Source organism: Mixophyes fleayi, chromosome 7 (assembly GCF_038048845.1).
Source record: "Mixophyes fleayi isolate aMixFle1 chromosome 7, aMixFle1.hap1, whole genome shotgun sequence".
Lineage (NCBI taxonomy): Eukaryota > Metazoa > Chordata > Amphibia > Anura > Limnodynastidae > Mixophyes > Mixophyes fleayi.
The window spans coordinates 4,947,350-4,960,294 of NC_134408.1; the positions used below are offsets into that span (position 1 = coordinate 4,947,350).

The 12,945-nt window shown below is 40.1% G+C and overlaps 1 long non-coding RNA gene across 1 annotated transcript in view; it reads right to left on the bottom strand.

Moving 5' to 3' along the window:
• The window catches only part of LOC142098587 (uncharacterized), a 29,542-nt gene extending 16,860 nt beyond the window's left edge, over nucleotides 1-12,682 (bottom strand). Inside the window, exon 1 of the long non-coding RNA XR_012678359.1 lies at nucleotides 12,602-12,682. This is a non-coding gene — a long non-coding RNA (uncharacterized LOC142098587). The remainder of the gene's footprint in view (nucleotides 1-12,601) is intronic.
• Nucleotides 12,683-12,945: the final 263 nt, after the last annotated feature.

The window sequence follows — 12,945 nt, forward strand, 5'->3', positions numbered from 1 at the left end:
AGTGGCCCGGTACCCAATTTGATACCGGGGCCACAATATAATAAAAAAAACCTCAACTGGTCTGAATTCCAGGGAACAGATGGCGGACAGCGGATGGACCTCTAAAACCAACATAGCAGTTAAGGGCGCAGTTCCTCTTTTTTGTGACTGCACAAACAATTAACGTAGTAATAGAAATGACAGGTTTTTTTTTGTTTTAAATATAGAAAGAAAGAAGGTAGTACTAGAAATGGCAGGTTTTTTTTTTTTTAAATAGATGAAGAAAGAAGGTAGTACTAGAAATGTCAGTTATTTAGTTTCTTTTAAATAGAGAAAGAAAGAAGGTAGTAATAGAAATGTCAGTTATTCGAATCCCCAGGAGAGTCTAAGTGGGGTGAGCCACAGAGAGATTATTTCCCTCAGTTTCTCTAACAGGTTGTCAGTGTTGTGCCTCTTCTTAAAACCTGTCATACATAACTACACACACTCGGCAAAGCTTTTACAAATTATCTGCGGCACAGGAGAGTACCACTGGACTGTACTTTAATAGCAGTACCTATTATTTTTCGGTACAGCAACAGTGAATGATCATAGTTAGACTTTTAAATAGCAGTACAAGCTAGATTTTTTTAAATTTTGTAATATTTTTTCCCAATTATTTTTGGAACATTTTTTATTTCTTTTTTTTAAATAAATTTTTTATAATTTTTTTTATAAATTTTTTTTTTTTTTTTTTGGACTTTTGGATAACTTGGAAATAACAATGCCCTTAGCAGAACAGACCACAGAACACAGGAAATACAGAAAGAAAGAAGGTAGCAATTGAAATGGCAGTTTCTCTTTTTTGGAACTGCACAAACAGTGATGAAAATGAAGGTGGAGCTGGTGGCATGTCACGGTCCTCTTCAGAGGACAATCTCCTGACCAGCAGGTCTTTGCACCGCTGTAGACTTGTGTCCACCGGAAACAGAGACACAACATACGCTTTAAACCGAGGATCGAGAACGGTGGCCAGAATGTATTCCTCGGACTTTAAAAGACTGACCACCCTCGGATCCTGGCAAAGCGTACGAAGGGCTTCATCCACAAGAGCTACATGCTTGGTGGAATCGCAATGGTGTACCAGCTCCTCCCTCACTTTCTCCAGCTGCTTCTGCAAAAGCCTGATCAGGGGAATCACCTGACTCAAGCTGGCAGTGTCGGAACTGACTTCTCGTGTGGCAAGTTGAAATGGCTGCAGAACCTTGCACAGCACGGAAATCATTCTCCAGTGCGCTTGACTCAGGCACATCCCCACTCCTTCTCCTATGTCGTAGGTGGCTGTGTAGGCTTGAATGGCCTTTTGATGCTCCTCCATCCTCTGCAGCATATAGACGGTGGAGTTCTAGCGCGTCACTACCTCTTGTTAATTTAGATTGCAAGGCTTGTAAATACTTTGAAGATAAAAAAAGCAGGCTGCACAGACTGTGGAGCTAGAAAGTGAAATTAAATGGACCACGTTACTTTATTGGCTATCTATGCCCCCCCCCCCCCCCCGCCCTACACTTGTAGTTGAAAATAAAAAAGCAGCCTGCATAGACTGTAGAACTAGAAATTCAAATATACAAAGAAATGGACAAAGGCAGTTTGGTATCTGTCTGCATCAGATCCCCTCTCCACCAAGAGTAAAACAGAAAACTTTTCAGCCGTTATATAATCTAGAATATAAATAGAAATTGAGAAAGGCAATTTGGTATCTGTCTGCATCATAATCATCAACATCCTCTACAGCGCCAGCTACATCAATATCCTCCTCCCGGAGTACAACATTCACACCTTCATTAGCCAAATCTGTAACTGGACTGTGGGTGATCCTTCCAGCATATGCAGAGGGCGTGCTGCAAATGCTGGATGGAGTCACCTCTTCCCGTACAGTGATGGGAAGGTCAGGCTTCACAACCACCAACACCCTTGGACTCGCCTTGGGGATTTGTGATGTCATCTGTTTAGAAGGCAGAGTTCTTGCTGTTTTGTTGTTGTTGCTGACAGCATAACTCTCTTAAATTTTTTGTAGGGGGGGAGAGGAGGAGGGCTTAGATCCTTGGGTGAAGCTGGACCACTAGTCATGAACACGGGCCAGGGCCTAAGCCGTTCCTTGCCACTACGTGTCGTAAATTGCATATTGCCAACTTTACGTTTCTCCTCAGATGATTTTAAGTTTCTCTTTTTGCTACTTTTTGAGAACTTGGGCTTTTTGGATTTTACATGCCCTGTACTAGGAGATTGGGAATCGGGCTTGCCAGACGACGTTGATGGCATTTCATCGTCTATGTCATGACTAGTGGCAGCAGCTTCAGCATTAGGAGGAAGTGGGTCTTGATCTTTCCCTACTTTATCCTCCAAATTTTTGTTTTCCATTATATGTAGCACAAGAGAGCGTACCCCTAAGCCACACACACTCGGCAAAGCCTTTAAAAATTATATGCGGCACAGGAGAGTACCACTGGACTTATACTGCTGAATCAGTGAACTTTGTAATATAGCAGTACCACTGGACTTATACTGCTGAATCAGTGAACTTTGTAATATAGCAGTACCACTGGACTTATACTGCTGAATCAGTGAACTTTGTAATATATCAGTACCACTGGAATTATACTCCTGAATCAGTGAACTTTGTAATATAGCAGTACCACTGGACTTATACTGCTGAATCAGTGAACTTTGTAATATAGCAGTACCACTGGACTTATACTGCTGAATCAGTGAACTTTGTAATATAGCAGTACCACTGGACTTATACTGCTGAATAAGTGAACTTTGTAATATTGCAGTACTACTGGACTTATACTGCTGAATCAGTGAACTTTGGAATATAGCAGTACCACTGGACTTATACTGCTGAATCAGTGAACTTTGGAATATAGCAGTACCACTGGACTTATACTGCAGAATCAGTGAACTTTGTAATATTGCAGTACCAATGGACTTATACTGCAGGATTGTTTTTGGATATTCTTTTTGATTTTTTTTTTTTTATAATCCTTTTTTTTTTTTTTTACAACTTTTTTTAATTTTTTTTTTAACTTGGGAATAATGGGTAAATAACAATGCCCTTAGAAGGACAGAGCACAGGACACAGCACCACTGGACTGAACAGGACACAGCACAGGACCCAGCAGCACCACTGAACTCAGAAGGACAGAGCACAGGACACAGCACCACTGGACTGAGCAGAACACAGCACAGCACAGCACAGCACAGAACTGAACAGCACAGCACAGCACAGCACAGCACAGAACTGAACAGCACAGCACAGCACGAGATATAGAAGGACAGAGGACCACCTAACACAACCTCCCTCTACCCTGATCAATGCCCGAGTGAAGATGGCGACGGCTAGCGGGGAATTTATAGGATCTGAGTATCGCGAGATCCGACAAAGGGATTATGACTCAGAGCCTCGGTTTCAGTTTTGCAATTGGCGGGAATACCCGGATCTGTCTCGGATCCGGCTCGGATCGGCAACGTTCGGGTGGGCTCGGATTTCAGATATCCGAGCCCGCTCATCTCTACTGTACAATAAAATAATTTATATTCTACTGTTGTGTATCCAAAGGTGTAGGAACAGCAGAGGAACAGTGATCTGCAGGAACAGCAGAGGAACAGTGATCTGCAGGAACAGCAGAGGAACAGTGATCTGCAGGAGCAGCAAAGACACAGTGATCTGCAGGAGCAGCAGAGGTGCAGTGATCTGCAGGAACATCAGTGATGCAGTGATCTAAAGGGATAGCAGAGAAACAGTGATCTAAAGGGACAGCAGAGGTACAGTGATCTGCAGGAACAGCAAAGATACAGAAGTTCCAATCCCTAAGTGACTCTACATAGACGTTATGGCCTCCAATCTACAAATTGATCTTCCTGCTGCAAATACTGAAGATGTGCAGGGTGGAGGGTAAGACAAATATCTGATTTCACAAAACAGTTGTAAGCAAAAAATTCAGCAGTTAGCTGTGTTTCTTGTTTCGAATTTCTAATTATACCATGTGTAAAAAATAAAATAATGGAAAGGTGTATGTGTCTGTCTATGTCAGTTGTAAATGAAACTGCTGTAGTTGTAGAAATGCTCCATGTGAAAATTACAAGTTTTGAGTTTAACACTTTGAACTTTTAAAATGTGATTTTCTGCTCTTTTAGGACCTCATTTAGAGTCGGACGCAAAGTCCGTTTTAGGTAGAGATGGGCGGGCTCGGTTCCCAGAGATCTGAACCCACCCGAACTCCGCCCGTTTGGTATTGAAATCGAGACAAAACATCATTGTGACGTATTCGTATTTCAGAGCTCGGTTCTCTCGAGATTTGAAAAGCATACATACCAGCCTCCACAGCAATCTATCACCAATTGACAGAGGGAGAGAGCAGGGTTAGGTCACAGGCTGTATTAGAGCAGGGACAGAGCAATAATTGTACACCTTATTCTTTGTATTATTATTTCAATTCTAATCTATTCAATTCTATTATTAATTCCAATTCTATTTGCAATTGTTAGAGCAGGAAAAGAGGAAGATAGAGGAGGCTTCTTTTTCAATTTTTTGCACTACAAGTACTTTGGGGTTTCCCATATTCCCCAGTGTGAAACACTATTTTTTCTGACTGTCAAAAGTCATATTTGTCAGCAGTATATAATACAATATTTTGCACTACAAGTGCTTTGGGGTGTCCCATATTCCCCAGTGTGAAACACTAATTTTTCTGGCTATCAAAAGAGATATTGATCAGCAGTATCTATACAATTTTTTGCACTACAAGTGCTTTCGGGGTGTCCCATATTCTCCAGTGTGAAACACTAATTTTTCTGGCTGTCAAAAGTGATATTTATCAGCAGTATCTATGCAATTTTTTGCACTACAAATGCTTTGGGGTGTCCCATATACCCCAGTGTAAAACACTAGTTTTTCTGGCTGTCAAAAGTGATATTTATCAACAGCATCTATACAATATTTTGCAATACAGGTGCTTTGGGGTGTCCCATATTCCCCAGTTTGAAACACTAATTTTTCTGGCTGACAAAAGTCATATTTGTCAGCAGTATATAATACAATATTTTGCACTACAAGTGCTTTGGGGTGTCCCATATTCCCCAGTGTGAAACACTAATTTTTCTGGCTGTCAAAAGTGATATTTCTCAGCAGTATCTATACAATTTTTTGCACTACAAGTGCTTTGGGGTGTCCCATATACCCGAGTGTAAAACACTAATTTTTCTGGCTGTCAAAAGTGATATTTATCAACAGCATCTATACAATATTTTGCAATACAGGTGCTTTGGGGTGTCCCATATTCCCCAGTGTAAAACACTAATTTTTCTGGCTGTCAAAGGTGATATTTATCAGCAGTATATATACAATTTTTTGCACTACAAGTGCTCTGGGGTTTCCCATATTCCCCAGTTTGAAACACTAATTTTTCTGGCTGTCAAAAGTCATATTTGTCAGCAGCATCTTATACAATATTTTGCACTACAAGTGCTTTGGGGTGTCCCATATTCCCCAGTGTGAAACATTATTTTTTCTGGCTTTCAAAAGAGATATTGATCAGCAGTATCTATACAATTTTTTGCACTACATGTGCTTTCGGGTGTCCCATATTCTCCAGTGTGAAACACTAATTTTTCTGGCTGTCAAAAGTGATATTTATCAGCAGTATCTATACAATTGTTTGCACTATAAGTGCTTTGGGGTGTCCCATATACCCCAGTGTAAAACACATTTTTTTCTGGCTGTCAAAGGTGATATTTATCAGCAGTATATATACAATTTTTTGCACTACAAGTGCTCTGGGGTTTCCCATATTCCCCAGTTTGAAACACTAATTTTTCTGGCTGTCAAAAGTCATATTTGTCAGCAGTATATAATACAATATTTTGCACTACAAGTGCTTTGGGGTGTCCCATATTCCCCAGTGTGAAACACTAATTTTTCTGGCTGTCAAAAGTGATATTTATCAGCAGCATCTATACAATTTTTGCACTACAAGTGCTTTGGGGTGTCCCATAATCCCCAGTGTGAAGCACAAATTTTTAGGCTGTCAAAAGTGATATTTATCAGCAGTATCTATACAATTTTTTGCACTACAAGTGGTTTGGGCTCATTAAAATGGATTCCAAGCAGTCCACATATGAGCAGAATCAACAAGCAGGTGCTGGCACCATCCTGATGGTAGTCTTCCCAGTATGTCATGTGGTAAAGCCTATGTAAAAGTACATAGTCTTTTTAAATCAGGGAAAAAAACACACCCAAATTTTTTTTTACCGTGTTGAAGCGAAAAAGAAGTGTAACTGAGGAAAAGTTAACTGCCGATAAAAAAAAAAAATTGGCAACATGCCATTCTACACATGCAGTGGCAAAGAAAGATTGAGGCCTTCGCCTTTCTCTATTAGTGGCAGATCAAAAAATATTACTGAGCCTTCTTCTTGAATGGTCACTCGTGACCAAGCAAGACCAAGTAATTTGGAGTCTAAAAGTGGTGCACAACTACTGTTATACGGGAAAGACGAGCTGCAAGAAAACAGTAAGGCATTAGAGGATAATGTATGCTTTGAATCAGAAATGACACCAATCCATGTGGAGAGTCCATCCAACAGTGGGATGTCTAATCGTGAGCATTCTGTTTGTGTATCCATAAAGAAGGGCCCTTTCAGCAGTTCTGCTGATGTGTGCCTGAACAGCCCGAGTGTAGTCAGTGATACACCAATTGAGGATGCCACTTTGGAATTAGAAGAGGATGAGGGGGAGATTTGTGTAGGCGACGAGGGCGCTAATGATGATATTGATGAGGATGATGCAGACAGATACCAAATTGCCATTCTCAATTTCTATTTATATTCTAGATTCTATAACGGCTGAATAGTTTTCTATTTTACTCCTAGTGGAGAGGGAATCTGATGCAGACAGATACCAAACTGCCTTTGTCCATTTTAATTTATATTGTACAGTCTATAACGGCTGAATTTGTTACTATTTTCTACAAGTGGAGGGGGGCCTAGAGAGACAGAAACCAAACTGCCTTTGTCCATTTCTTTAGATATTTATACACCCATTGCCAATATGCATAGATGGAGAGGAAGATAATCTGGTTTGTGTGTAGAATTAATGACGGCCTATCAGGAATTAAACTGTTTTTTTCATAATTATATAGCTTTACAAGTATATTACTTATCCAAGAAACAGGTGGAGCACTAAATTTGGTTATTTTATGCCCAAAAACATTGATTTTTAAACAAAATTGCAAAACAAAACCAAAACCAAAACATGCAAGGGCGGTTTGGCAAAACCAAAACCAAAACTAAAACACAACGGTAATCCAAATCCAAAACTAAAACCAAAACCAAAACACGGGGGTCAGTGAGCATCTCTAGTTTTAGGCGCATCCAACAAAAAAACCACTATCATACATGTGCAGAAATCACCAAATCCGCCTGCATCTTGGACACTTGCGCCTAAAACAGACTTTGCATCTGACTCTAAATGAGGTCCTTAATCTAGATTGTGGGTCCTACAATATTGCACATAATACTCTTATGTCTTAAAGATTTATTCTCTTACTGCCCCAAATCTCCTGATATCATGACTTTTTTTTAACTACTATAGTAGATCAAATCTAGCCAGTGTCAGTCTTATAGATAATTGTTCCCTACAAGTAGATACATCACAATAAGAGATCTTTATTTCACTTGTTTGTTTCATCATGATGAGTATTTGATGTTTGTTATCCTGTTATTATAAATATTTGATAAATTAATTAAAAACATATAAAGAAGTCTTATTTCCCATGAACAGTATGATGTTTGATGTGTCTGCGCTGAAAGTGAATTACAAGGTAAATGCATTAATTGTTTGACAAAGTTACAGTGGTGGGTCCAGGTAAGTATAATGTGAGTAGTGTAATATTAATCTATATTATCTATGTTTTATTCCAGTTATACAGAGAATACAGTGGGATCTTGTACTGGGATAACACGGATATAACATGGCTGGAAGAGCTTCTGAACAAAGAAAATGTAACTTATAAACCTGTTCCACTCCCCAAAGAAAATGACTGGAAGTCTGTGGTAGAAAGATCCCTTTGTGTCATATTGTATCACTCCCAGAAATCACACAGATCTATAACTGAGATGCAGATGTACATTGATTACTGTAACAAGACAAAAGGTAAGACACAGACATTGGATACATACATCTGAGTGGGTAAACTCTGTCTATAATTGTTGGCACTCCAATTAGATGTATAAGGGAATTGCCATAAGAAACTATTTTTTGAAAGAAATATTTATGTTAACATAAAACAATAATGATCAGGTATAGCTAAAACTCATAAAGTCATTTAAAAATGTCTAATACATTTAGTAACACATGAAGGCTTACAGAAGTAACGGCATTCAGAGCAGCAGAAAATATAATATAGACTGTGGATGTTACACGGGAGAATGGCCAGGACAGATTAGGGTGTGGTTCATATTGTACCAATTTTTCATTCAGGATTATTGAGAGATCTGCAGAGGTAGAACACGGCATTGCTGGGAATTACAGCATAAGTACTGTAGATTAGTGGTGAGACTTGGGACACACAATACAATCATGTGACGCAGACTAACTGTAGAAAACATTAGTGAAAATAACATTTCAGAATTAGCTGCCACCTGATGTGATTTTGTGCCTGAGGGCTGTTTCATAGAGTTTGACAAGTTTTACAGGCTGCAGTGAGAGCTGAGTTATGATAGGAATGATCAACACAGAAACAAATAACCAACATCGGTCTACAGTACTAAGCGACAGGTTAAATCGTTTAAAACATTACAGCTAGAATGATCTTATTCGTTCTTGGGTCATTACTTTAACATATAACTCAGCTGCGCTGAAAGTTATCACTACAGGCTCCGTACACGTGTCTGGTCCTGGCAGGATGGACGTGTTTTTCTTTTCTAATTCTCAAAGGACCGTTGATGGTCAAACGCAGCATGGCCTCTATGAAAGGGCAGTGGTCTTACATGGAAGAGGAGTGGTCTTACATGGAAGGGGAGTGGTTTGTCACATATGAGCATGGCCAGGACAGATTAGGGGTGTGGTCTTACATGGAAGGGGTGTGGTTTGTCATTTTTGAGCATAGCCAGGACAGATTAGGGGTGTGGTTCAGTTTGTGCCAATTTATAATTCAGTATTGTTGAGTGATCTGTTGGACACGACAATACTGGGAATGATAGAATGGCAACATTTGGGGGAACAATGCTGCTCCAGCCTCCTGGGCCTCAGTGGGGGAAACAGCATTTACAGGCACCTCTCAACTCCGAGCCCTAACAATTACACCACATGGAGATCCATGTATTGTGTGTAGCAGCGTTCTATATACCAGAACACTTAACATGTTCATTGACTAATAGGGATTAAGCAACATTCATATAGTTAAGAGGATCATGTAGGATGAATCTGCTTGGGCCGATTCATGCACTGGTCCAAAATAGCAATTTTCGGTCCGGCCCAGCCCGCTCCTGTATGCGCCTGCTAGCACTAGCACAAGTCTTTTATCAGAACGCTCTGGGTTCCAAAGCCAGGGCTCAACAATTTATACACTGTACAGTTGTAAAAAGCAGCAACATCACAAAGATACACAGTTACAATTATCAAATTTAACACTTCTTTCCTGCAGGAGTCCAAACGGAAATGACATATAAGTAATGAAAATAGACAGCTGCGACTTGATATTAAATAGCAACAATGCTAATGATTGAATAGAGGTCATTAGGCAAGTAGCCAAATAGAAAGTGCTGCTGAGGGTCACCACCATAATCTCTGCACCAGCCCTCCAGTACCCACCTTTTAAAAGGGAATGCATCCATTTTCTCATTATTTTGCACCTCCAAGGCCTGTGTAAGGAGTCTCAAGTCTACGACATGCACAAATCTATGCATGGACTCATTTTCCTGTGTATGTGCAATTCTTAAATGTGTATATCTATGCCAAAAATACTGGCATCAGCCCAATTCTAAATGAGATCCTTTCTCTCTATCAGACACAGATGATCTGTGTTAGATATCTGAAATGTTAGAGCTGTACTGTGCAAAAGTGTAAACTTCACATCAACTTCCAACGTCCTAACCATTTATTAACCCTACTTTTAATACAATAAGCTTTTCACTTTTTCTCCTAAATACTACCTGGTTTAGTCTTAATTATGGCTTAATTTAATCACAAGAATGAAGGGGCAGTGACAAAGCATTGCTATAACCAATCCACTGGCAGGCAAGTAGCTAAAATCAGTGAACAGGTCTCTCTGTAAGAGATATGTGACAGCCTGGAACTAAATGGTCACACATTCTGTGATTCCGTCACTGGGTGTGTTCAGGCTTAGATATGCACGCTTAGTATCAGGAATGTGACTGGCCCAGTTAGCAGTATATATGCTTAGACTGAAAATAGCTATGGGTAGGGTCGGTCATTCAGGAAGTGGTAGTTCCCATTTTTCTTCCTTTACCCATCTACTGTGGAAGAATGTAGAGGTTGGGGCTAATCCTGACAAGCCCAAAGCAATCCGCTGAGAGTATCTTCTCAAACGCTCTTCATGGCAGAGATAGTTTGAAGTTTGATCTTATTCTGGCCCCATTCACACCAACTGTTCAGCAAAACATTTAAAGATTTTGTATAGTGGCTATCATTCATTCATTCATGACATCTCACTAAGGGGCCTATTTATCAAAGATCTACCCCCTGTAATGTAGAGGTAAATCCCCGAAAACTGCAGTTTTCGGGGATTTACCACTAAATTACTATGTATTATTGCAGAATCGCAGCAGATATCTCAGATATCTGCTGCTTTGCTTCTCTCTTCAGTTTACTGAGCACTCCCCATAACAGTGTATGGGAAGTTCTCAGTAACGCTAAGTATCAATGACTGATACTTAGTTTTCAATCATGGTAATGTACGCCAACTGAAGCTGGCGTCATCTGAAGCTGGCGTACATTACCATAATTGAAAAGTTTCACTGAAAACAGCTCTGCTCCGAAGAGCAGAGCTGCACAGCGAATGTGTGGAGGGATCATGTGATCCCTCCATCACATGCCTCAGGTTCCGTCAGACAGGGATCTCTGTGCGCATGCCCGAGTTTACCGGTCGGCGCATGCGCACAGGGATTGAAAGAGGGGTGAGCAGCACCGTACAGGGAGTAGAAGAGAAGACCCAAGTGAAATGTAAGTGTTAATCTTCACAGGAGCAGCCATTTATCGGAACGGCTGTTCCTCTGTTGATTTTTTAATACATATGAGAAACTTTTCAATCTGCATCTATGTGATGAGGATTGAAAAGTTTCATTCATATTCTGCAGTCATTGGTAAATAGACCCCTTAAACACATAGCAGGATATCACCACCACACACAAATGTCCATTTATAGTGAATGTTTTCCACATTGTTAGTCCTATTAGGATTCGCACCTGCATACAAATGATACCTGTCCTGAAGGCTGACATTAGAGCTTCACCGAACAGTTCAAATGTTCAAGTAGCAGCAAGTAAGACTGGACATACATACTGCAACCTGGACATCCCCTGAAACACTGAGAATGTTTGTCTTGTCACAAAGACAGTTGACCCTCTGGATCTAGTACACTTTGCTGCTAAAATATAGTTAAGTACAGCTGGTAGAGTCCCAGTGTTGCAACTTGTGAACAAAGTCTGACATGAAGACACAAGATTATCCTCTAGTGACAGCACCATCCCCAGGTTATTGGCAACATCTACTAGGCTTTAAAATTATTTGTGATTCATTCTAATACCCCAAAAGAAATGAAGTTAATTGTACAAGGCTTCATCTTTGGGTGTGTTTAATTTGCATATAGGAATTTACGGTGGTTTAGTAGCACTTCTGCATCACAGCACTGGGGTCATGAGTTCCACCTAGAGAGACAGAACAGGCGAGGGAAGGGGTGAGCAAGCATAGGATGAGTACAGTAAGGGCGTGTTCATGTAAATGCGATTAAAAAGGATGCGGGCGCATATTGAAGAGCATCAATTAGTGCACATGAGTATATAATAGTCTGTAGAGACCTCTCTGATTATGTGCCACTGATGAAACCCAGACTGAATGTAGAGAAACGTGTATGGCGTTGGGTAATAGGAGTAGAGCAACCAAAAAGGGAAACCATCTGATGTTACCTGTGAATGGATCAGATTCTTCCCTTATATGGTGAGAAGTGAGATCTTTTAATGTTTGCTAATTATTAATTGATGTATTCAGAGACTTATTTAGAACTATGTTTTATTCTACCTTCTAAATATGTGGCAACACATTCTCCCCTACGGGGAGTCCTACTAAGAGATTGGCACCGACAAACTGAAAGTCCCAATGAGAACTGTGAACTAATAAATGCTTTTTTCTCCACATTGAATAATGATTGTTTGCATCAACTAAGAAAAAGTATGTATATAGTGTGACAAAGGAAGTTTGTTTACCACAGGCTTCTAAGAGAGGAGTTAGGTATCTAACTGACAGATCACGGATGCAAACAGTTACACATTTGCACAGTAGTGCGCCTAGGTTAAAGAGATACAGGGGGAGAATATATATATGTGACAAAATAATAGTAAAGTAACTTACATGTTTTGAAATGGTTTGGAGTTTTCTTTTTTCCACATCTAGCAGCAAGCTCAGGGTGAGTCTTCCCTAAGGCTAATCACAACAGAGCACCTGATAAGATCTCCTTTATAAAGGCAAGGTGGGAGTTTCATCTGTCCATCAAGCTAGGGCTGTGGGAGGAGGGTAAAGTATTTAAACATGTCTGTTTTCATTGCTCAATGTGACCGATGCTGAATATGTTGGCCGGTGTCTACAGAGCTGGTCTCTGTTAACTTAGTATTAGGGTCACCAGAAAGTGTGTTGAACTTTATGTTGTCAAATACTTTGCCATCCTGACAATAAAAGCAAAGTAAAAAGCAAGAGAG